The sequence below is a fragment of the Eptesicus fuscus genome, chromosome 14 (assembly GCF_027574615.1).
Source record: "Eptesicus fuscus isolate TK198812 chromosome 14, DD_ASM_mEF_20220401, whole genome shotgun sequence".
In the NCBI taxonomy this organism is placed as follows: domain Eukaryota; kingdom Metazoa; phylum Chordata; class Mammalia; order Chiroptera; family Vespertilionidae; genus Eptesicus; species Eptesicus fuscus.
Genome location: NC_072486.1, coordinates 77,153,991 through 77,177,997, shown reverse-complemented (window position 1 = coordinate 77,177,997; position 24,007 = coordinate 77,153,991). Strand labels below are relative to the sequence as shown.

Here is a 24,007-nt window from a genome sequence, read left to right as displayed (position 1 = left end):
CTTCTTATGAGTGCTGTTTTATACTGACCATTAAATAGGAAATTGATTTATAGTATCAAACCACTCGTTTACATAGGTCAGAGGGCCTAAACTTGAACTTAGGGGGAAGAAGTCCTCTCAGCCTGAAAGAACACTTTACTAGATGGAATGGTGGATTGCAGCTGTTTTATAATAAGAAGATGCTAGAAAGTTCAGACAATGGTCAGAAGTCCGTAACTCATTTTCCACACATTTGCTGATCCCATTTTACCTGCCAGGCACTGTGTTATCTAATGTTATCTAAAAGATGAAAATGTCAGAATAAAAGTATCTGAAAAAGAAAATCACTAAAGAAATGCTTTTGACCACGAGGAGAAACTGTTAAACCTCTCTAAGGATATATGCTTCAAATTATTGAGAGCACATTGTGAGAATCATTTGGGGATGTCATATGACATTTAGTCCCTCTCTTTGTAGTTTATGTAAACACCTGCTATCATTATTATAACATTTTCACAGTAATAATCATCTAGCACCCAAACTTGACTCTTTTTCTCAAGACAGCTGACAAACAACTGGGAATTTTATGCCACTCTTTGTGCCATTGCCATCCACTGATGGCAGCTGAGAACGTTTTATCAGTAAGCAAATGCCAAAATATTGGAAAACTCAACAATTTAAACAGACAGGAACCATAGTCATCTTTGTATTATCAAGTGTACTAAAAAGACATGAGCTCTCCAGAGCTAAAGTTCTGGTACACTTAGTCCTGTAACTTTTGATTATTTAGAGAGATGTTTAAAATTTTATTTTGCTAAGATGTTTCTTCACAATAGAATTTGATCTCTGAGGCCCATGTTCATTTTTAGACCTAACACAGAATCTTAGTCATGTGATACCAGAGCAGGGACATTTAGTGCGGTACAGTTCAAAATATCCTTGGGATTCCATTAATTCAACAAGACCATGTTCACTCTTAACTCCATCAGAAAAAAGTCTTAATTTAAAAAATATCAAATATTTTAAACTATGCTATTTCTTTTTGGAATTGATCAAAATAGTTTATTTTGTTTTAGTATAATGATGTAACCATAGTCTCAAAGAATTAAGTAATGATATTCAAGGACATATCTATCTATATAATCTATATAATAGAGGACTATGCAAATTAGCTGGGACACCATAATGTCACAACCAAACAGCAGGGACCTGAGGCTGCTTGGTGCTTGGCCAGGGCGAGGGACCTCATGCCATGCCCTCCACCCCTGGGGCTTGACAGGGGACCACAGGCTGTGCCCCTCTGTTGGAGACTGGGTGTAAGCTGACATGGTCCTTGCACCTGAAGGGGCTAGCAAGGCTTGGCCCCCTACCCACACAGTTTTCCCAGTCTTGTTTGGATGGCGGTTATCATTAGGATGAGAGCAACCTTTCATGGCTTGCCAAGAAGTCTGTAACTGTTTACTGAAATTTGCTGTACCGAGAATTTGTCCTTCTGCTCTGTTTCTTGTTTAAAGATTAAGAGGAACAAAGAGTACATTCCTCTTCACAGACTTCCTATTCAAGTGTTTGTGTATAAAAGGCAGTGCACAGTTAATAAAGCAGCTGCAGTCTCTCAATGACTTGCAGACTCCTCCCGATCCCGCTGTCCTGTCTTTCTTTCTTTTCTCAATTCCCACCTCCCCACATCAGCCCAGTTCAACCTGTCAGGCTGGCCCTGTCACCCCTCGCCTGGTGGGGCTTGAAGGGGGACCTCAGGTCGTGATCCCCGTCCTCAGTGGAGGAGGGGCCATCCACCCTACTACTCTAGGAACCAGACTGATAGAAACTCCAAGGTCACAGCTGACCCCATTGGTCTCTATACAGGATCTCTGTCCATTCAAGGGCAGAATATTTTGGGACACTCATGGAGGAGTAGGCTGGGACAGTAAAAAATACCCATCATGTTCCCTGCAAGTGAAATAGCACCAACCCCACCTAAAGCCCTGTTAGAAACAGACCCTTGAGTGATTAAGATTGACAGATGGTAGACAGGCAAAGAGGGCAGATTGGCTCCTTCTGCTTGAAGACAAGACCTGTGAAGACAGACATAAGCAGTAGACATGGAGCTTCAAGTATGGTCCTAAAAGCCAAAGGACAGTGCCTGACAGTGATTAGCACCTAAGTACCTACAAGGAAGCCCAGCACTGGCAGACAGAACTGAAGAGTGGGTCTTATGCCAGCTCCCATGGGGCATTAAAACTTAGCTGATGTGAATGACACTTCATTTAAAATTTTTTTCATTGTTTATTTTATCTTTTGCACCTTTTTTTCCTCTCTTCACTTTTTGTTATCCCTTTTCTTTTTTTTCTTTTTTTAAAAATTTCTTTATTGATTAAGGCATTACATATGTGTCCTCATCCCTCCATTAACCCTTGTCCCCCCATTCATGCCCTCACCCCCCTGGTGTCTGTGTCCATTGGTTAGGCTTATATGCATGCATATAAGTCCTTTGGTTGATCTCTTCCCCATACCCCCACCCTCAGCTACCTTCCCTTTAAGGTTTTAAGGTCTGATTGATGCTTCTCTGTCTCTGGATCTGTCCCTGTTCATCAGTTTATGTTGTTCATTATATTCCATAAATGAGTGAGATCATGTGGCATTTATCTTTCTCTGATTGGCTTATTTCACTTAGCATAATGCTCTCCAGTTCCATCCATGATGTTGCAAATGGTAAGAATTCCTTCTTTTTTACAGCAGCATAGTATCCCATTGTGTAGATGTACCACAGTTTTTTAATCCACTCATCTGCTGATGGGCACTTAAGATGTTTCCAAATCTTAGCTATGGTGAATTGTGCTGCTATGAGCATAGGGGTGCATATATCCTTTCTGATTGGTGTTTCTAGCTTCTTGAGGTATATTCCTAGAAGTGGGATGACTGGGTCAAATGGGAGTTCCATTTTTAGTTTTTTGAGGAAACACCATGCTGTTCTCCACAGTGGCTGCATCAATCTACACTCCCACCAGCAGTGAAAAAGAGTTCCTTTTTCTCTGCATCCTCACCAACACTTGTTGTTTGTTGATTTGTTGCTAGCCATTCTGACAGGTGTGAGATGGTACCACATTGTCATTTTAATTTGCATCTGTATTTCTCAAACTATTCCAAAAAATGCAAGAGGAAGGAACACTTCCAAGCTCTTTCTATGAGGCCAGCATTACCCAAATTGCAAACCCAGATAAAGACATTACAAAGAAAGAATACTAAAGACCAATAGCCCTGATGAACATAGATGCTAAAATCCTAAAATTTTTATTTTGCAAATTAGATCCAGCAACATATTAAAGAGATCCATACACCACGATCAAGTGTGTGTTTTTTTCCCCTGGGGATGCAAAGCAGGTACAATATTCACAAATCTATAAAAGTGATACAATACATAAACAGATTGCAAGACAAAAGTCACATGATTACATCAATTGATGCAGAAAAAGTGTTTGGCAAAATCCAACACACTTTTTGGATAAAAACTCTCAGCAAAGTGGGAATAGAGGGATCATACCTCAACATAATAAAAGTCAGGTATCCTAAACCTACAGCCTATATTATACTCAATGGGAAAAACTAAAAACATTTCTCCTAAGAACAGGAACTTTTGGATGCCCTCTTTCACCACTCTTGTTCAACACTGTAGTGGAAATCCTATCCATAATGATCAGACAGAATTAGAAATAAAAGTCACTGAAATTGGAAAGGAGGAAGTAAAACTCTTATTATTCACAGATGACATGATACTGTACATATAATACTCTAAGACTCCATAAAAATAGTTGAGTTTAATAAATAAATTCAGAAATGTAGCAGGATACAAAATTAACACCCAAACATCCATAGCATTTTTATATACCAATAATGAATTGCCAGAAAGAGAAACAAACAAACAAAAAAACACAACAATTCCACTTACCATTGTATCAAAAAATAATTAAGATTATTTTTTTGGAATTAAGGTTATTTTACTTAGGAATAAACTTAACCTAAGAGATAAAATACCTGTACTCTGCAATCCACAGGATGTTGAAAAAAGAGATAGAGGAACATATAAAGAAGTGGAAGAATATACTATATTCATGTTTTGATAGAATAAAAATAATTAAAATGTCCATACTACCCAAAGCAATCTACAGAGTCAATGCAATCCCTATTAAAATAACAACTGCATAGTTCACAGATCTAGAACAAAGACTCCAAAAATTTATATGGAACCAAAAAAGACCCAAATAGCCGCAGCTATCTTGAGAAAGAACAATGTTGGAGGAATCACAATACCAGATATCAAGATATACTACAAAGCCACTGTGCTCAAGATAGCCTGGTACTGACACAAGAACAGGCATGGGACAGAACAGAGAACCCAGAAATTGACCCAAGTCATTACACTCAGTTAATATTTGACAAAGGAGACAAGAACATACATTGGAGCAGAGATAGTATCTGCAATAAATGGCATTGGGAAAATGGGACAGATACATGCAAAAAAAGAAACTAGACCATATTCAAGAAAAACTCAATATGGATAAAAGATTTAAATGTAAGAGGTGAAATCATAAAAACAGTAGAAGAAACCATAGGCAGCAAAATCTCAGACATCTCTTATAGTAATATGTTTACTGATATATCTCCTAGGACAATGGAAACTAAGGAGAAAATAAACAAATGGGACCACGTCAAAATAAAAAGCTTCTGAACAGCAAAAGAAGCCATCAACAAAATGACAAGAGAGCCCATTGCATGGGAGAACATATTTGTCAATGATGCATCTGATAAGGAGTTAATATCCAAAATATATAGGGAACTCATACAACTTAACAAAAGGAAGCAAACAATCCAATTTAAAAAATGGGCAACAGACCTAAATAGATACTTTTCGAAAGAGGACATACAGAAAGCCAAAAGATATGAAAAAATTTTCAAAGTCACTAATCATCCGAGAGATGCACATCAAAACGACAATGAGATATTACCTCACACCTGTCAGAATGGCTATCATCAACAAATCAACCAAATCCCATGCAATGGTGAGGTGTGGAGAAAAGGGAACCCTCGTACATTGCTGGTTGGGAATGCAGACTGGTGCAGCCACTGTGGTAACAGTATGGGATTTCCTCAAAAAATTAAAAATGGAACTCCCATTTGACCCAGTGATCCCACTTCTAGGAATATATCCTAAGAAACCAGAAACACTCATCAGAAAGAATGTATGCACCCCTATGTTCATAGCAGCATATTTTACAATAGCTAGATCTGGAAACAGCCTCAGTGCACATCAGCAGATGACTGGATAAAAAAACTGTGGTACATTTACACAATGGAATACTACCTGACAATAAAAAAGAAAGACCTCTTATCATTTGCAACAGCATGGATGAGCCTGGAGAGTATTATGCTAAGTGAAATAAGCCATTCAGAAAAAGATAAGTATCACATGATCTCACTCATATGTGGAATCTAATAAACCAAATAAACTGATGAACAAAAATAGACCCAGAGACATGGAAGCATGATCAGACTGTTGAACCTCAGAATAAAGGCAGGAGAGGGTGGGTGGGAAGAGATCAACCAATGAACTTGTATGCATATATGCATAACCCATGGACACAGATAATGGGGGTGGTGAGGGCCTGGGTTGAGGGGATGTGAGCAGATGGGAGAGGTTAATGGGAAATAAAGGAGAACCTATGTAATACTTTCAAACAATATAGCTTAAAATATTTTTATTGATTTCAGAGAGGAATGGAGAGGAGAGAGAGATAAAAATATCAATGATGAGAATTATTAAATGGCTGCTTCCTGCATGCCCCTTACCGGGGAGCCCACAACCCCAGCATGTGCCCTGACTGGGAATTGAACCCTGATCTGGTTTATATGATGACATTCAACCACTGAGCAACACCAGCTGGGCCATCAGGTTTAAAAAGAATACATATTTGCACTAGCTGGTTTTGCTCAGTTGTTAGAACATCAGCTCTGGGAATGAAGAGTCCCAGGTTTGATTCTGGTCAAGGGCCAGTACCTCGGTTGCAGGCTTGATCCTTGGCACTGGGTCAGGGTGATTGCAGGAGGCAAGCAATCAATATGAGATGTTCCTCTCTGTCTCTCCCCCTTCCTTCCTCTCTAACAATAAATGGTAAAAAAAAATCCTTGGGTAAGGATTAACAACAAAAACAACAAAATAAGACATATTTGTGCTTATTTCTGGCATCCATTTGTTTTCTATGAGTAAATGACTCAATTCAAGTCTTCTAGCTACGGGAGAAGCTCTGTCTCTTTTTTAATTTTCTCCATTTGGCTTTCCTAGCTATTTGCTGCTGCTAGTTATCTCAGTCGTTTGATTGCTTTCAGTTTCTTTTTCATGCTTGGTTTTATTCTCTGTTTCATGATATTGACCAAGTAAAGCGGTTTTGTGGTGTGCTTCCTGTTTTGCAGCTTTTGGCCTCATCGTCCTTTGTTTTCTAGGTAACTGTGTTTGAGATTGGCTTATACTCTGCCCTTGTGGTTTCACATTCTGGGTGGCTTCTGGTGTGGCTTGAGACGAGGGACTTGTTTGTTGCTTAGAGTTGCAGTTCTAAAGGTCATTCCAATATGGGTTCCTTGCTGGGCACTTCACTAAAAACTGCTGGATAAATGACCAATTACATTGGAAATACTTTGTCGGAAAATTTCTGCAGGGAAAGGCTAGCCTAATGCAGAACCTTGTACCTGGTGGCACACTAACAGTTGCATTGAGCTCCTCCCATCTGGGCACCAAGAAAAGTATGTAAAATTAGAGGCCACTGTTTTGGAAATAAGTTTGTGTTTTTTAGCACTCCACGCCAAGCTTTGTCTTAAATTTAGGATCACAAAGCAAGAAGCAACAAGCAAATTGTTGCCTTGAAAGGAATTAGGCTACAAGGCCAAGCTCATCATAAATGGGGCCATTTTAGTCATTGCACTATAGCATTTTCTTCATTTGTTGCAAGTAGAAGAGTGTTATCCACAGCAGGAAACTATTGTTTTGTTGTCCTCTGTACTAGCTATTGTTAACTCTCAGATCCTATATTTCTGAATCGGTCTTGACTTTAGACACCTTTGTGGCTAAAGTTTCATGATGTTACTTAACGCAAGGGCTTCGGATGTTCTATTTAAGCACAAGACATGATTGTCGCAAGGTGGTTTTATTTCCTTCAGCAAGATGAGGGATTCACATCCAAAGCCCTTTCTCTGGAAAAGGAGGCTTAGCCATTGCTTTTATACACTATTTGGTCAATTACACATTGATTTCTTCTTCCCATTTAGCTAAGGTGACCAGAAGTCCCGCTTTTGGTGGGACAGTCCCGATTTTTAACAATTTGTCCTGCGTCCCGTGGCTTTTTTAAAAAGTCCTGATTTTTGGAAAGAATGCAAGACAAGCTAGGGAACAGCGGGAGAACGGGAAGGGAATATACGGTTTTCGGTGGCCATGTGGCTATTTAGCCAGGATAAATAATGCACAAAAAATTGTGGAATACGCGCTGTCCTTACCAGGTACTAATACTGCGACTGAACGCGTTTTTTTCTACGGTAAATAAAGTGGACATCAGAAAAATCACAATTAAGTGTTGAGACTTTGAAAGCCATTTTATGTGTGAAATACAATTTAACAAATTCTTGTGAAAAATTTCACGACCTTTTAAACAACGACAGCAATCTACTAAAAAAAAATCACTCAAATGAGAAATATGCCAAAGAATAAAATAATACTATACATAATTTTTTTATTTATTATATTTGTAAATTGTACTTATGTTGAAATTTTAAAAAAATATATTACAATACTATTTTTGCGTTCTATGAAAATTTTTGTTGCTCCATACAGACCAAATTTTTAATCAAGAACCCCCACACACACACACCGGTCAATGGTGTCCCGCTTTACCAATGTTAAAATCTGGTCACCTTACAGTTAGCTATATGTGTGGGGTTGGGATCCTGTCAAGCTCATCTTGCTTACAGCTACGCCTACAAAATACTGTGCTACATTTAAACACAATAAGATGCATTTAGTAAGTGCTGCCCAGACCTTACGATCCTTGACTTATCTAACAATGACATCCATCAAAGTAAGGTACAGTTCTATTCTAATAACAGGAAGTTCACCCTTATTGAAATCCCACTTGATGGTAGCATATGATCCTTTCAATGGGCTGTTGAGTTCAGTTTGCTAATATTTTGTCAAGGGTTTTTGCATTTATAATCATCAGGGATATTGGCCTATAGTTCTTCAAATGTTTGCCAGAATTTATGTGTGAAACTATATAGTGTATATAGGTTTTTCTTTGTTGATAGATTTTTGATTTCTGCTTCAATATTCTTACTCATTATTGGTCTGTTCAGATTTTTTGTTTCTTTATGACTCAATCTTGGTAGGTTATATGTTTCTAGGAATGTTACCCATTTCTTCTAGTTTATCCATTTGTTTGTTCATAGTAGACTCCTATGACCCTTAGTGTTATTGTGATACTAGTTGTAATGTGTTCTCATTCATTTATGAATTAATTTGAGCCTTCTCTTTTTAAAAAAAATTTAGTCTAGTTAAAGTTATAAGCACCTCTCACAGATACCAGAGAGGTGATATTGGACAGATAGCTCCCTGAGCCAGTGGGAGAGGGCTTTCCCCAACCTCGATCCTTATCTTCTCATATAAGTGAATTTATGCACCTTTTTGGAAAAAAAAAAAACAACAAAATCAAAGCAAGCCAACCTATATATCTGGCTTATGAACCACAGACAGGCTCTCAGCTAGTCTGAAGAGCAAGTTGGGTGGAGGTCTGAGATATTATATACCCTCTTATCATTAGGCTTCAAAATTACTCTGCAGACTCTTGGTATAGATTAATTCTCACTCTTCTTTTTTTAATTTTTGTTTATTTTATTATTTATTTATTTATTTATTTATTTATTTATTTATTTATTTATTTATTTTAATTAAGATATTATGTGTGTACATATCTTACCTGGCCTCAAACCGCAGGGTTTTCCGTCCATTGGTTATGCTTATATGCATGCATACAAGTCCTTCAGTTGATCTCTTATCTCCCCCACCTCTCCCTAACCATCTCCTTGTAATTTGACAGTCTGTTTGATGCTTGACTGTCTCTGTATCTATCTTTTTCTTCATCAGTTTATAATGTTCTTATTATCCATAAATGAGTGAGATCATGTGATATTTTTCTTTCATTGACTGGCTTATTTCACTTAGCATAATGTTCTCCAATTCTATCCAGGTTGCTGCAAATGGTAAGAATTCCTTCTTTTTTATGGCAACATAGTATTCCATTGTGTAGACATACCATAGTTTGCTGATCCAGGCATCTGCTGATGGGCACCTAGGCTGTTTCCACATCTTAGCTATTGTAAATTGTGCTGCTATGAACATAGGGGTGCATATATCCTTTCTGATTGGTGTTTCTAGTTTTTTAGGATATATTCCTAGGAGTGGGATTACTGGGTCAAATGGGAGTTCCATTTTCAGTTTTTTAAGGAAACTCCATACAGTTCTCCACAGTGGCTGCACCAGTCTGCATTCCCACCAGCAGTGCACGAGGGTTCCTTTTTCTCCGCATCCTCGCCAACACTTGTCGTTTGTTGATTTGTTGATGATAGCCATTCTGACAGGTGTGAGATGGTACCGCATTGTCATTTTGATTTGCATCTCTCAGATAATTAGTGACTTTGAGCATGTTTTCATGTGTCTCTTGGCCTTCCTTCTGTCTTCTATAGAAAAGATTCTATTTAGATCTGTTGCCCATTTTTTTAATTGGATCATATATTTTCCTTTTATTAAGTTGCATAAGCTGCCTGTAGATGTTGGAGATTAAACCTTTATCAGTGATAGCATTTCCAAACATGTTATCCCATAGAGTGGGCTTTCTTGTTGGTTTGTTGATAGTTTCTTTTCCTGTGAAAAAGCTTTTTATTTTGATGTAGTCCCATTTGTTTATTTTCTCTTTGGCTTCCATTGCCCTACGGGCAGTGTCAGTGGAGAAGTTCTTTCGGCATATATCTGAGATTTTGCTGCCTGTAGATTCTTCTAGAATTTATATGGTTTCCTGTCTTATGTTTAAGTCCTGTATCCATTTTGAGTTTATTTTTGTGTATGGTGTAAGTTCTTAATCTAGTTTCATTATTTTGCATGTATCTGTCCAATTTTCCCAACACCATTTATTGAAGAGACTGTCTTTACTCCATTGTATGTTCATACCTCCTTTGTCAAATATTAATTGAGCATAGTGGTTTGGGTCGATATCTGGATTCTCTATTCTGTTCCCTTGATCTATAAGTCTGTTCTTGTGTCAGTACCATGCTGTTTTGAGAACAGTGGCTTTGTAATACAGCTTAAAATCTGGTATTGAGATCCCTCCTACTTTATTCTTCTTTCTCAGGATTGCTGTGGCTATTCGGGGTCTTTTTTTATTCCAGATGAATTTTTGGAGAGTTCTTTCTACTTCTGTGAAATATGCTGTTGGTATTTTAATGGGGAGTGCATTGAAACTATAGATTGCTTTGAGTAGTATGGACATTTTAATGATGTTGATTCTACCAACCCATGAACATGGTATGTTCTTCCATCTGTTTACATCTTCCTCTATCTCTTTTTTCAGAGTCCTGTAGTTTTCCATGTATAGGTCTTTTACCTCCTTAGTTAAGTTTATTCCTAGGTATCTTAATTTTTTAGGTGTGATGGTAAATGGAATTGCTTTTTTAGTCTCTCTTTCTGTAAGTACACTATTGGTGTATAGAAATGCCATAGATTCCTTTGCATTAAATTTTGTATACTGCTACATTGCTAAATTCATTTATTAAGTCTATTAGTTTTTTTGATTGAGTCTTTTGGGTTTTTCTTTATGTACAATATCATGTCATCTGCAAATAAGGACAGCTTTACTTCTTTTTTTCCAATTTGGATGCCTTTTATTTCTTCTTTTTGTCTAATTGCCATGGCTAATACTTCCAGTACTATGTCAAACAGAAGTGGTGAGAGTGGGCATCCCTGTCTTGTTCCTGTTCTTAGGGGAAATGGTTTTAGTTTTTGCCCATTGAGTATGATGTTTGCTGTGGGTTTATCATATATACCTTTTATTATGTTGAGGTATGATCCTTCTATTACCACCTTATTGAGAGTTTTTATCAAGAAAGGGTGTTGGATTTTGTCAAATGCTTTTTCTGCATCAAATGATATGACTATGTGATTTTTATCACTCAATTTGTTTATGTGATGTATCACGTTTATTGATTCACGGATATTGTACCATCCTTGCATTCCTGGGATAAATCCTACTTGGTCATGGTGTATGATCTTTCTGATGTACTGCTGGAGCCGATTTGCTAGAATTTTATTGAGGATTTTGGCATCCATGTTCATGAGGGTTATTGGTCTGTAATTCTCTTTCATTGTGCTGTCTTTATCTGGTTTTGGCATTAAGGTGATGCTGGCTTCATAGAAGGAGCTTGGAAGTGTTCCTTCCTCATGAATTTTTTGGAATAGTCTGAGGAGGATAGGTTTTAGTTCTTCCTTGAATGTTTGGAAAACTCTCCTGTGAAGCCATCTGGTCCCGGGCTTTTGTTTGCCGGAAGCTTTTTGATGACTGTTTTAATTTCTTCCATAGTTACTGGCCTATAGAGCTGTTTAGATTCTTCCTGATTGAGTTTTGGAAGGTTGTATTTGTCTAGGAATATGTCCATTTCCTCCAGGTTGTCCAGTTTGTTGGAATAGTATTGTTCGTAGTATTTTTAAACAATCCTTTGTATTTCTGTGGGGTCTGTATTGTTTCTCCACTTTTATTTCTGATTTTGTTTATTTGGGTCCTCTCTCTTTGCTTCTTGGTGAGTCTGGCTAGATGTTTATCAATCTTGTTTACCCTTTCAAAGAACCATCTCTTGGTTTTGTTGATCTCTTGTATTGTTTCTTTGGTCTCTATGTCATTTATCTCAGCTCTGATCTTTATTAATTCCTTCCTTCTGCTTACACCGGGCTTTTCTTGTTGCTCTCTTTCTAACTCTTTGAGTTGTAGGGTTAGGTAATTTATTACCATTGTTTCTTGTTGTTGTTTTTTTTGCAGTAGGCTTGTAGAGCTATGATCTTCCTTCTCAATGCTGCTTTCGCTGTGTCCCATAGAGTTTGGATTGTTGTGTTTTCATTGTCATTTGTTGCCATGATGTTTTTTATTTCTTTTTTGATCTCTCTGGTAACCCAGTCATTATTTAAAAGCATGCTATTTACTCTCCATGTGTTTGATTTTTTTGGATTTTTTTAAAATTGTAATTGATTTCCAGTTTTATGTCTCTGTGATCTGAGAAGATGCTTGATATGATTTCCATCTTCTTGAATTTGAAGAGACTTTGCCTGAGACCCAATATATGGTCTATCTTTGAAAATGAACCATGTGCACTTGAGAAGAATGTATATTCTGTGGCTTTCGGGTGAAATGTTCTGAAGATGTCAATTAATTCCATCTGGTCTAGTGAATCATTTAGGATTGATATTTCTTTGCTGATTTTTTGTTTATAGGATTTTTCCAATGGTGATAATGGGTTATTAAAGTCCCCTACTATGATTGTATTGCTGTCAATCTCTCCCTTGTTATCCTCCAGGATTTGTTTTTTTTTTTTTTTATGTATTTGGGTGCTCCTTTATTGGGTGTGTACGTGTTTACCAGAGTTATTTCTTCTTGTTAGATTGCTCCCTTTAGTATTATGAAGTGGCCTTCCTTATCTCTTGTTATGTCCTTCACTTTGAGATCTAATTTGTCAGATATAAGTATTGCTACCCCAGCTATTTTTTTTCTCATTTCCATTCGCCTGGAACACCTTTATCCTTCCCTTCACCCTCAGTCTGTGTGCGTCTTGTTTTCTGAGGTCAGCTTCTTGTAGACAGCAGATATATGGGTCCTGTTTTCTTATCCAATCTGTTTCCTTGTGTCTTTTGATTGGGGAATTTAATCCATTTACATTTAAAGTTATTATTGATAGTTACTTGTTTGTTGCCATTTTTATTCTTTACCCCTGTGTTCCTTCTTTCCTTCCTATTTATTCTTTTTACAGCAGACCCTTTAGCATTTCTTGCATTGCTGGTTTGGTGGTAATAAATTCCCTTAGTCCTTTTTGTCTGTGAAGCTCCTGATTTCATCTTCAATTTTCATTGATAGCCTTGCTGGGTACAGTAGTCTTGGATTCAGACCCTTTCTTTGCATGACTTTGTATATTTCATTCCATTCTTTCTGGCCTGATGCATTTCTGTTGAGAAATCAGTCGCTAGTCTAATGGGGGATCTTATGTAGATAACTTTCTGTCTCTCTGTGGCTGCTTCTAAAATTTTTACTTTGTCATTGGTGTTTGCCAATTTAATTATAATGTGGCTTGTCATTCGTCTTTTGGGGTTCACTTTGCTTGGGACTCTGTTAGCTTCTTGGATTTGTGTATGGGTTTTCTTCTCTATATCAGGGAAGTTTTCTGTCATTATTTCTTCAAATAGGTTTTCTATTCCTTGCTCAGTTTCTTCTTTTTCCGGGTGTTGTTTTGTTTCATGTTGTCCCAAAGTTCCCTTAGGCTCTCCTCCTGTTTTTTAATTTTTTTTTTCTAGAAGCTGCTCTGCTTGGGAATTTTTTCCTACCTTGTCTTCTAACTCACTGATGTGATCCTCTGCTTCTTCTAGTCTTCTCTTAATGCGTTCTATTGAGTTCTTTACAGCAGCAATGTTATTTTTCATTTATTCTTGGTTCTTCTTTTTTTCCTCTTGGTTCTTACACATATTGTTGAATTTGTCTTCCATTCTTTTCATCCACTTTATGACCATTTCTCTGAATTCTTTTTCTGACATGTTGTTAGCCTCCATTTCTATTACTTCCTTTTCTGTTGAAGCCTGCTTTTCTTTCATATGCGGACTGTTTCTTTGTCTCCCCATGATCTCTCTTCGCTTGGTGTCTGGTTATGTAGTTTTCTCTCCCCCAGGTACTCCAGCTCCTATGTTCATGTTTCTCTCTCCTGTTTGGACCACAGACCTCACTTTATTCCAGGCAAAAGCTGACCTTTCCGTGAGGGAGTGCAGAGCTCCTCTGAATCTATGTGCTTGCACCATTCGGGGACCGGTGTTCTCGAGTTCTCAGCTGTTCTGTGGGTGCCATAGTTGTAGATTCCCTGGGTTTTTCAAGCTTCTGATAATATCCACTTTGTCCTTCAAGATGGTGAGGTCTCCACATCTGAGCCAGTCGCCCCTAGAGGGAACCTAGCAGCAGTGGGGGCTGACCATGCAGGGGAGCCCCATACAGCAGTCCCCCACAGTCTCCTGGAGTATAGCTGTCCCTCAACTCACCAACAAACACTCCCCATGTGACCACACACTCTCCCTTTGTTTTCTCACTCACATACTATCTTGCAGTCTGCCTTCCTGTCGGCAGCCATCTTCCCACAATCTGGTTGGCTGCCTCTTCATTTTTTGTTGGTTTCCTTTGCAGTGCAGAAGCTTTTTTAGTTTAATATAGTCCCATTCATTTATTTTTACCTTTACTTCCCTGATGTTGGGGTCAAGTTTATAAAATATTCTCTATGACCAAGGACCATAAGTTTGGTACATATATTTTCTTCTATGTAACTTATTGTTTTGGATCTTATATTGAGGTCTTTGATGCATTTTGAATTAATTTTTGTACATGGGGGAAAACTGTAATCCAGTTTTATTCATTTGCATGTGGCTTTCCAGTTTTCACAGCACCATTTATTGAAGAGACTATCTTTACTTCATTGTGTGCTTCTGGCTCCTTTGTTGAAAATTACATGTCCATATACATGTGGTTTTATAGCTGGGCTCTCTATTCTATTCCTTTGATCTATATGTCTGTTTCTCTGCCAATACCATGCTGTTTTGATTATCATAGCTCTGAAACATGATACCTCCAGCTTTATTTTTTCCCAAAAAATTGTCCTGGCTATTTGGGGTCAATTGTGGTTTCATACAAATCTAAAGCTTTCTTCTTCTACTTCTTAAAAAAATGACATTGGGATTTTTATGGTGATTGCATGAAATCTGTATATTGCTTTGGGTAATATGGTCATTTTAACTATGTTGATTCCTTCAATTCATGAACATGAAATATTTTCCCATTTTTCTGTGTGTGTCTTTTTCAATCTCTTTTAATAATGCTTTGTAATTTTCAGTATATAGATCTTTCACTTTCCTGCTTAAGTTTATTCCTAGGTATTGTATTGTTTTTGTTGCAACTGCAAAAGGAATTTTTTCCATTTCTTTTTCTGAAGTTTTATAGTTAGAACTAGGGGCCTGGTGCACGAAAATCATGCACAGGGGTGGGTCCCTCAGCCCAACCTGCACCCTCTCCAATCTGGGAGCTTTCAGGGGAGCCCTCTACAATCCAGGAGTTTCTGTCTGTCTTTGCAATCATATGAGCGAATTGTCTGAGACCCCAACCCAGCTTGGTTTGGTGCTCACAGAATAAAGAGGTCTTTTCTTTTTTCCCTTTCACCATTTGTGGAGCTTTCTTAAAAGTTGCAAGTTATCTTTCCTTTAATTTTTTCACAACTCTCTGACTTTATTTATGTCTCTCACTTTTGCTGTCCCTCCATTCCCCACCCGCAACAGTAACTTGCTCCAGGATCACTTTGCTCTAGTGTGTAGGAGATCCTGCAGTGCATTTGCCGCCAGAACCACGATTCCTAGCATTCCTAGTGCTCCCCGCACTCTTTGTTTCTGCTTCTGGTCCAACGGCTGCAGAAACCAAAGTGACTTGGAACTCTAGCCACCCCCAGTCTGGGCTGACAGGACCGGACCCTCCAGTGGCATCCCTGGGACGCCAGTTGCTTGGCTTCGGCATGCGCATGCACTGGCTACAGGCTCGAAGCAGTCAGGATCCTGGGGACACCCACTGCATCGCCCAGACTACACGGCAGGTGGACAGGCAGGCAGGTGGGCATCCTACCCCATGCCTGGATGCTCAGCACCTGCACGCATGCATGCTGCCACAAGCCCGCCATCTTTGTTGAGTAAATTTGCATACTCACTCCTGAATGGCTGTAAGTGCCACAGAGGGATGGTCAATTTACATATTTGTCTATCATTAGTATAGATACAGGAAGGCCATGGATTTTTGCACATTGATTTTGTATACTACAACTTGACTGTATATGTTTATTGTTCCTAATAGGTTTTTGGTGGAATCATTAGGGTTTTCTATATACATAATTATGTTGTCTGCAAAAAGTGACAGTTTTACTTCTTTCTTCCATATTTGGATGTCTTTTATTTTTTCTCTTGCTTTATTGCTCTGGCTAGAACTTCCAGCATTATGTTGAATATGAGTGGTAAGAGTGGACATTCTTGTTTTGTTCCTGATCTTAGAGGAAAGGCTTTCAGATTTTCACTATTGAGTATATTAGTTGAGGGTTTATCATATATGCTCTTTACTATGTTGAGGTGTTTTAATCTATTCCTATTTTATTAAGTATTTTAATCATAAATGGACATTGTATCTTATCAAATGTGTTTTCTGCATCTAGTCATACAATCATATGATTTTTATCTTTTCTTTTGTTAATGTGGTGTATTGTATTAACTGATTTGCATATGTTGAGCCATCTTTGTACCCCTGGAATAGACCCCACTTAATTTTTGGGATGGACTGTTGTATTCAATTTTCTAGTATTTTGTTTATGATTTTTGCATCAGTATTCATCAGAGATATTGGTCTGTAGTTTTCTTTCTCTGTGTTATCTTTGCCGGGTGTTGGTATCAGGGTTATGTTGGCCTCACAGAATGTTAGGATATATTGCCACTTCTTTAATTTTTTGGAATAGTTTGAAGATAGATTTTAAATCTTTGAAGGTTTGGTAGAAATCACTGGTGAAGCATCTGGTGCTGGACTTTTATTTTTTTGGGAGATTTTTTATGGTTGTCTCAGTTTCCTCACTACTGAACAGTCTATGTAGATTTTTCAATTCTCATGATTTAGACTAGGAAGTTTATTGAATTTGGTGGTATATAGTATTTCATAATATTCTAATAGGATCCTTTGTATGTTTATAATGGTGACATCTCCTCTCTTATTTATGATTTTGTTTATATGAGTCTTTTCCCTTTTATTCCTTAGTATTTGCCAGGGGTTTGTCAATTTTATTAATCTTTGCAAAGAACCAGCTCTTTATTTTAATAATCTTTTATAAAGTCTTTTTGTTCTCTATTTCATTCAATTCTGCTGTAATTTTATTTCCTTTTTTGTGCTGACTTTTGATTACTTTTGTTCTTCTTTCTGTAGTTTTTTAAGATGTGATGTTAGGTTGTTTACTTAGTATTTCTCTTGTTTCTTGAGATAGGCCTATAATGATATAAAATTCCCACTTATTACTGCTTTTTCTGCATCCAGAAATTTTGATGTGTTGTATTGTCATTCTCATTTGTCTCTATATATCTGTTGACCTCATCTTTTATTTCTTCTTTGACCCTGCCATTTTTTAAGTAGTATGTTGGTTAATAGCCATGTATTTGTGGGTTTCTTTGCTTCCTTTTTGCAATTGATTTCTAATTTCAAGACATCATGGTCAGAGAATATGCTTGGTATAATTTCAATCTTCTTGAATTTGTTGATGCTAGTTTGTGACCCAACATATTGCCTATCCTTGAGAATGTTCCATGTGTGCTGGAGAATAATGTATAATCTGATGTTCTGGGATGAAAGATTCTGTAAATGTCAATTATGATCCAGTGTTTCATTTAAGAATGATGTTTCTTTATTCATTTTTTTGTTTGGTTGATCTGTCTAGAGGTGTCATTGGAGTACTAAGGTCCCCAAATATGATTGTGTTTTGACCTGTTTCTCTCTTTAATTCTGTGAGTAGCTGTTTTATATATTTTGGTGCTCCTTGGTTGGTTGCATATATATTCACATGTATGTTTTGTTGATGTAGTGTCCTTTTTTATCATTACAACGTGTCCATCTTTGTCTCTTGTTATCTTGACATCTATTTTGTTAAATATAAGTATGGATACACCTGTATTTCTGTGGATATTGTTTGTTTAGAGAATCATTTTCCACTCTTATACTTTGAATCTACCTTTTCTTTGCAGCTTAGATGTGTCTCTTGTAGGCAGCATATGGTTGGGTTTGTTTTTGTTTTGTTTTGTTTTGTTTTGTTTTGTTGACACACTCTGCTACTCCGTGCCTCTTTATTGATGAATGCAGGCCATTTGAATTTAGGGTAATTATTGATGTATGAGGATTTCCTATTGCCATTTTATTTTTTGTTTTCTGGTAGCTCTTTGCCTCCATTGGTTCTTTTCCTTTGTGTTTCTGTTGTTTTTATTTGGTACTATTCCATACTTTCTTTCTCTGTTTCCTCTTTTTTAAAGCTATGTGCCCTGGTTTGGGGATTTTTGTGTGTGGTTACTATTAAGTTTATAAAAAAGTAAACTTGCCTATACAGTATACAATAGCTTTTTTTTTTTTTTAGTGCATATGAACTTCATCATCCTTTGTCAGTTCAAGCCTTTACCCTCTCCCCTTTTATGTTTTTGTTGTCACAAATTATCCATGTTTATGCTGTGATCTTACTCCCCTGTTTATGTTGTGACCTTATGTTTTTGTTTCAGATAGAATAACTCCCTTGTATATTTCCTGCAATGGAGGTTTTCTGGTGATAAAATCCCTCAGCTTCTGTATGTTTGGGAACATCTTTATTTCTCCTTCATATTTAAAGGATAATTTTGCTGGATATATTATCCATGACTGATAATTTCTCTCTTTCAGTCATTTGCATATTTGATTTCACTCACTTCTTGCTTGTAGCATTTCTGCTGAGTAGTTGGATGAAATTCTGATGTGTTTTCTTTAGTAGGTCACTTCCTTCTGCCCCTGGCTGATTTGAAACATTTTTCTTTGTCATCATTTTTTATAGCTTTAATTCCAAGTGCCTTGGAGTGGGCTTCTTTGGATTGACCTAATTAGGTGTTCTATTTACTTCTTGGATTCGAAGATCTAGTTCTTTCTATAGGTTTGGGAAGTTCTCATCCACTGTTTGAATAGACTCTTCATCCCATGCTTTCTCTCCTCCTCCTCTGGAATGTCTATAATTCTAATATTGCTTTTTCTGATGGAGTCAGATAGTTCTTGTAGATCTCTTTCATTTTTCTTTATGTGCAGGCCTCTCTCTTCTCTGAATCATTTCTAGATTCCTATCTTTGATATCTAATTATTTCCTCCATTTGGTTGGCTCTGTTTTCTATGCTCAGTAGTTCACTATTAATTTCCTTAATTGCATCCTTTATTTCTAGGATTTCTGATTGGTTCTCTTTTAAAGTCTGAATCTGTTTGGTAAAGTACCCATTTTGTTCATTGATTTGTTTTCTGAGTGCACTGAATTACCTGACTGTATTTTCTTACATCTCATTGATGATTTTCAGAACTGTAATCTTAAAATTTCTGTCATTTATATCACATACTTCCATGTGTTCCAGCTTGCTTTCTGGAGATATCTCATTTTCTTTCTGCTCATCCTCATTACTGTGGTTATTCAGGTATTTACTGTCCTCCTTTGACTATGTATTTATTTCGGAAGAGGTTTTCCCACTATTTTCTTTTTTTTAATATATTTTATTAATTTTTTACAGAGAGGAAGAAAGAGGGATAGAGAGTTAGAAACATTGATGATAGAGAAACATCAATTAGCTGCCTCTTGCACAACCCCTAATGGGGATGTGCCCACAACCAAGGTACATGCCCTTGACCGGAATCAAACCTGGAAACTTTCAGTCTGCAGGCCAACACTCTATCCACTGAGCCAAACTGATTTCGGCCCTACTATTTTCCAGTGGATGGTGCTTAATCACAAGATTTTTTACCTCTGTGACCTTCCAGTATTGAACCTCTGCGGCTTCTGTAAGACAGTACGGCCACACTAATTAAAAGTGGGGTTTGTTTTGCTCTCACTGTAATGGCAATATCTGACACCTGTGGAATTTCACCCCAAGCACCCCTCCTGAGGATCAGTTACAGAGGAAAACAGTGGTTCTACTGCAATGGCTCTTGGTTTACAGATAATAAGCTCTTGGACTCAATCCAAGGTCAATAGGAGGCAATTTTTGGGAGACCAAGCAGTAGGGCTCTGTGGTTCTGTTTCTTTGTCTGAAAAAACACTGCCAACCAAAGAGTGGAGAGCTGCGCATCAGAACCCTGTGCTCTGTCAGGTTGTCTCCTTACTCAGACACTGTCCACTCTCTCACCACTTGCCCTGCTGGGATCCCTTCCCCAGCTCTCTGTTTCCCTTAGCCAAAGGAAGTGCCTGCTACCACAGCTTTCTCCCCTCTCCCAGCTGGCCAAGCTATGAGCTCCTTGCTACTGTCTTATGGAAACTGCAGGGGCTGTACTATCTTACTGAAGCTGTATGGGCTGCATCTGCAGGTTCTCTGCACTTTCCTTCCTTTTCATCTCCCCATTTTCTGGTTGCCTACCTTTAGATGTTTCAATGCACAGGTCTCTCAGTCATGCGTCTATGTCGAGCAGGGATTTTTTTGTTAAATTATAGTTGGCTAACTCTTTGAAATTTTAGGGGGAGAAGACAGGGGGCTCTCTCATGCAACCATTCCTCTGATGTCCAGTGAAAGATGATGAATTTAAACACATCCATATCAAGAATCATATTAGATGTAAATTGTCTAAATGGCCCAATTATAAGACAGTCAGACTGGATAAAAAATCAAGATCCAGTTGTATGCTGTCTAAACGAAATACAACTTTAAATATACAGACACAGGCAGGTTAAAGGAGAAGAATTAAAAAAGATATACCATGAAAAGGCTACACTATGCACAGGTTAGGCACATGAAACCTGCAGTGGTGGTATTCATATCAGACAAGTAGGCTTTAGAGCAGTCCCATTTTTGCACCTGAGATAAAGAAGAACCTTTCATAATGATAAATAGGTTAATTCATCAACAAGACAATAATACCGAATGTGCATGTACCTCATAGGTAACTGAGTTTCAAAAGCCACACAGAACTTTGCCCTGGCTGATATTGCTCAGTGGTTAGAGTGTTGGCCTGAGCACTGAAGGGTTTTGGTTTTGATTCCCAGTCAAGGGGACATACCTGGGTTACAGATTCAATCCCTGCCCTGTTCGGAGCATGTGTAGGAGGCAACCAATAGATGTATCTCTCTCAGATTGATGTCTTTCTCTCTCTTTTCCTTATTCCCTCTCTCCCTTCCTTCCATTCTTTCTAAAAATCAATGGAAAAATATCCTAGCCTGAGGATTAACAAAAAATACCTCCCCCAAAACAAGAGAACTTCAAATTCAAGAAGTAAAGGCTGACACAACAAATGGAGAAATAGACAAATCCACTTGTACAGTTGAAGATTTCAATGCTCTTTTCTCAATACTGAATATTATTTTCTTTTTTCCTAAATTGAGCACAGACAAGAGGAGAGAAACTGAGTTTCCTAGTTTAGATGTCTCACAACCCAGCTCTGACTTGTGGTTTCATTTCCACATTCCCCATAGTCTTATGTGAAGAGGTTTCTGAGAAACAGAAGGAACTTAGATTTTGGTTCCTGATCCTGGACAATGTGTGCCTTGGTGTTTGCCATCTACATTTTCTAGGCCTCTGTTTTCTCCTTTGTCAGAAATAGACAGCAGTCTCTCTCCTGTTTAAAAGAAACTAGAGTCTCTGAAACCACTGTGAGTGGACTGAGGAGGAGGCTGTTTATAGCCTTGCAGGGAGAAGACCAGTGGTGTTGCCAGTGTTCTGTGAAGCTGATTCTCAGCTCAGCTGGGATGATGTCTGCCCCTGACCAGGATGCTACTCTCAGAATTTACATTAGGGAAGAGGCTAAATTACACCAGGTGTAGCTGATCATGCTCACAGGGCTAGTATGCCATAACTGATGAAATCCATTGGTGATAGATTAGAGAGGCAGGAGAAAGCAAAGTGGGGGAACCCCTGGGATTGGATAAAAAGTAAAATGATAGACATATTGTTACGTAGGCACAGGATAGTCAACAGTCAACAATTAACAAGATGACAATAACTACGAAGGACCCCAAGGGGTCTGGGAAAAAGTAAGTTACAAGTTACCCAGACATTTCAAGGATATGTTATCTTAGATGCCAAAAGATAGATAGGCTCAGTTGATCTTGTCAGTGAAGATACCAGCCTAGGATGTAACTACCCACCATAACTGCTTTTAGTTAAAGTTTAATTTCAGACCATTTTTTGTGCTTAATTTAGGTCTCTGAGTTTGCAAGACTACCATACAGGCCTTCTCTGAGCTTGTCAGGTTAACATGTGGCCTCTTTTGTGCACAGTTTCAACCAAGTTCTTAACTACTCTTCCCTGTATAAAGACCTCAGTCTTCTTGGATTTATTCATTATGTGCTGAAAGAAATTATGTGTAACCAAGATTTCTGAGGCCTTTGTTTGCTTTCTGGTATAAAAAAGAAAACTCCCTTTTTAGAGATCACAAAATGGCAGCAGAATTAATGGAAGCTACACTGACACTCTCCCAGCACCAAACTGGAATTACAACTAAAATACAGAAAAACATCTTGAATAATGAACTGAAGACTAGCTGGAGAGAACCCTAATAACCAAGGATGGGAAATGAAGACCACATCAAGAGTGGTAGGAATCGAGAAGACATAAGAGCCTGGCTGGGCTCCCACAGAAAGCAGCTGAAGAAAATTTAGCTATGTGGTTTTCTCAACTAAGAACTCTGGCGTCTAAACCCCAGGCTGGTCTCCCCAGCTCAGAGCACCAGAACTGAGAAAAGTGCCCACATAAAAACTGGTTGTGAAAAGCAGTGGGGTTTCTGTCTGTGAGGGAGAACACAGCTGGACATGCAGGCATCCTCTTAAAAGACCAACACACAAAATTTTGTGTGCAGCCATTCATTCACTTTGAGCTTCGGCAGAGGAAGGGCAGAGTAGACTAGAGCCATGTGAGCAGAATCCAGGGTTGGGACTATGGGGTAAGAGCTCAGAAGGCAGCTTCCCTGGTTTCCTATGCTGAGTCATTCCCTCATACTGCAGAGGACATCTTTCTCAGGCAGACACTTACAATCCAGGAAGCTTTTGCCTGGAGAGCAAGCAATTGACCCACCTGTTAAAAAACCTCTCCTCTCACACTGGAGTCAATAGCCTGAGGCTCATCAGACTGCAGGCAGAAGTGGGACTTGGAAGCTTTGAATATTTGCCTGATTTAATTCTGGGCCCAAGCTAAGAAAATCAAACCTTGGTGCATATCTTGGTCCATTCCAAAGGCACCCAGCCCCAGCAGAGGGAGACACAAGCTGTGGGTTGCTGATAGCTCCTAACAGGGTACTCAGGATCAGTCACAAACAATGTCTGACATTGTCCTGTGCTAGAGATTGGGAGTCATGGGCGATCTACCTAATACATAAACACAAACACAAACAGGTAGCCAAAATGGGGAGACAAAAATACAAGCTCCAAATGGAAGAACAAGGGAATTCACCAGAAGAAGAGCTAAATTAAATGGAAATGAGAAATTTATTACATATAGAGTTTATAACAATGATTTCAAGGATGCTCAACAGCATGAGAAAAGATATAGAAACTATGAAATATGACCAATCAGAAAGGAAGAATTACATAGCACTAATAAATAACATATTAGAAGGAATAAAGAACAGATTAGGAGAAACGAAAGGTCAGGTCAGTAAGTTAGAAGACAGGGTAGAAAAAAATCACTCTCAACCTGAGAACCAAAAAGAAAAACAATTAAAAAACAGGAAGATAACTTAAGGGAGCTATGGGACAACATGAATAGGCCAATAACAACTGATGGAATTGAAGAAGGATTAAAAAACTCCCAACAAGCAAAAGCCCTGGTCTGGACTGAGATTCACAGAGCAGTTTTACCAAACATTCATAGATGAACTAACACCACCTATCATTCTCAAACCATTCCAAGAAATCCAAGAGAAAGGAACACTTCTAACCCTTTTCTATGAGGCCATCA

The 24,007-nt window shown here is 38.1% G+C and overlaps 1 pseudogene; it reads left to right on the top strand.

Annotated features, from left to right (window-relative positions):
• The first annotated feature begins 15,852 nt into the window (after positions 1-15,852).
• Positions 15,853-24,007, top strand: part of LOC129151402 (GTPase IMAP family member 5-like) — a 41,590-nt pseudogene continuing 33,435 nt past the window's right edge.